Source organism: Pteropus vampyrus, unplaced genomic scaffold (assembly GCF_000151845.1).
Source record: "Pteropus vampyrus isolate Shadow unplaced genomic scaffold, Pvam_2.0 Scaffold1000005735, whole genome shotgun sequence".
Classification (NCBI taxonomy): Eukaryota; Metazoa; Chordata; class Mammalia; order Chiroptera; family Pteropodidae; genus Pteropus; species Pteropus vampyrus.
In genome coordinates, this window is record NW_011920137.1 from 735 (window position 1) to 3,076 (window position 2,342).

The window sequence follows — 2,342 nt, forward strand, 5'->3', positions numbered from 1 at the left end:
AAAAAATTTGTCCACTTTAGACACGTCGTATAAGTGAAATCATACAGTATTTGTGTTTTTGAGACTGGCTTTTTTCACTGAGCATAATGTCCTCAAGTTTTATTTATGTTGCAGCAGATGACAGGATTTCCTTACTTCCTTTTTTTAAATGATTCTGTTACTTTTATTTAAAAAAATTTTTTTTAATTTATTATTTTTTTATGATGATATTGGTTAACGAAATCCGATGTTTCAGCTGTATATTTTAACAATAAGAAATATATATATTTACATCATGTGTTCATCTACCATAGATAGATTTCTTTCTGTCACCACATATTTGACCCTTGGTAACCACTAGTCTATTATCCATGTCCATGAGTCTCTGTTTGTCCTGTTCATTTGTTGCTTTTAGGTTTATATCCCACATATAAGTAATATCATGTGATTTTCAACTTTTTCTGTCTGGCTTGTTTTGCTTAGCATGATTATTTCGAGGTCCATCCATGTTGTCGCAAATGGCAGTATTTCATCTCTTTTTATGGTTGAGTAATATTCCATTGTATATATGTACCACAGCCTCTTTAGCCAGTCATCTATCGCAGGACACTTCGGTTGCTTCCATGTCCTGGCCGCCGTGAATAATGCTGTTATGAACATCAGTGTGCAAAAATCTTTTCAGATATGGGTTTTCAAGTCTTCGGGGTAAATACCCAGTAGAGGGATTGCTGGATCACATGGTAGATCAATTCTTAGTTTTTTTGAGGAACCTCCAAACTGTTTTCCATAGTGGCTGTACCAATATGCAGTCCCACCAGCAGTGTACGAGGGTTCCTTTTCCTCCGCATCCTCGTCGACATTTGTTAAGTACTTGTCCTGTTGATTATAACCATTCTAACATGTGTGAGATCATATTTCATTGTGGTTTTGATTTGCATTTCTCTAATAGCTAGTGATGTTGAGCATCTTTTCACATATTTGTTGGCCATTTGTATGTCCTCTAGGGAGAAGTGTCTGTTCAGGTCCTCTGCCCATTTTTTGACTGGCTCATTTATTTTTGTTGTTATTGAGTCGTATGAGTTCTTTGTATATTTTGGGTATTAGGCCCTTATTGGAGGTGTTGCTTGCAAATATATTTTCCCATCTGGATGGTTGTTTCTTTAGCTTGTTGATGGTTTCTTTAGCTGAGCAGAAGCTTTTTAGTTTGATGTAGTCCCATTCACTTATTTTAGCTTTTACTTCCCTTGCCTTTGAGGTCAAATTCATAAAATCCTGTTTAAGTCCAAGGTCCTTGAGTTTAGTTCCTATGTTTTGTTCTATGCAATTTATGGTTTCTGGTCTTATATTTAGGTCCTTAATCCATTTGGAGTTAATTTTAATGTGCGGTGATAGTTTCATTCTTTTGCAGGTGGCTTTTCAGTTTCCTTCACGATTTATTGAACAGGCTTTCCTTTCTCCACTGTATGTTTTTGGCTTTTTTGTCAGAAATCATTTGCCCATATAAACATGGCTTTACTTCTGGACTCTCGATTCTGTTCCACTGGTTTGTGTGACTGTTTTCCTGCCAATACCATGCTGTTTCGATTATTATTGCTTTGGATTATAATTTGAAGTTGAGCAGAGCGATGCCTCCAGTCTCGTTCTTTTTTCTCAGGATGGCTTTGGCAATTTGGGGTCTTTTGTGCTTCTATACAAATCTGATGATTTTTTTGTTCCATTTCTTTAAAAAATGCCAATGAGATTTTGATGGGGATTGCATTAAATCTGTATAATGCTTTAGGCGATCAGGTCATTTTAACTATGTTGATTCTTCCAATCCCAGTACAAGGAATACCTTTCCATTTCTTTGTATCTTCTTTGATTTCTTTAATAGAGTCTTATAGTTTTCATTATATAGGTCCTTCACATGTTTTCTTAGATTTATTCCTAGGTATTCTTTTTGCTGAAATTGCAAAAGGAATGATTTTTTTTCCACTTCTTTTTCTTTGTTTCTTTGTTTGTTTGTTTGTTTGTTTTTTTTTTAGACAAGGCAACCCTTGGTTGACCTCACAGATTGCAGGGACCTTGTCAGTTTACAGTCCCTTATTTTTTACTTTTACGCCTACAGCACCTGGTCTTCCTAGGTGGTCTCCCATCCAAGTACCAACTAGGCCTGACCCTGCTTAGCTTCTGAGATCAGACAGGACCAGGCTTGTTCAGGTGGCATGGCCGTAGACTCCACTGCTTTTTCTGACACTTCATTATTAGAGTACAGGAATGCTATGGATTTTTGAACACTGATTTCGTATCCAGAAAATTTACCTTATTTGCTTATTGTTTCTAGTAGCGTCCTTGTGGAGTCTTTAGGGTTTCTATATAGAAAA

At 36.2% G+C, this 2,342-nt stretch overlaps 1 pseudogene; it reads right to left on the minus strand.

Annotated features, from left to right (window-relative positions):
- Positions 1 to 2,077: 2,077 nt before the first annotated feature.
- On the minus strand, positions 2,078 to 2,195 carry LOC111735715 (annotated as a pseudogene).
- Between the last annotated feature and the right edge of the window lie 147 nt (positions 2,196 to 2,342).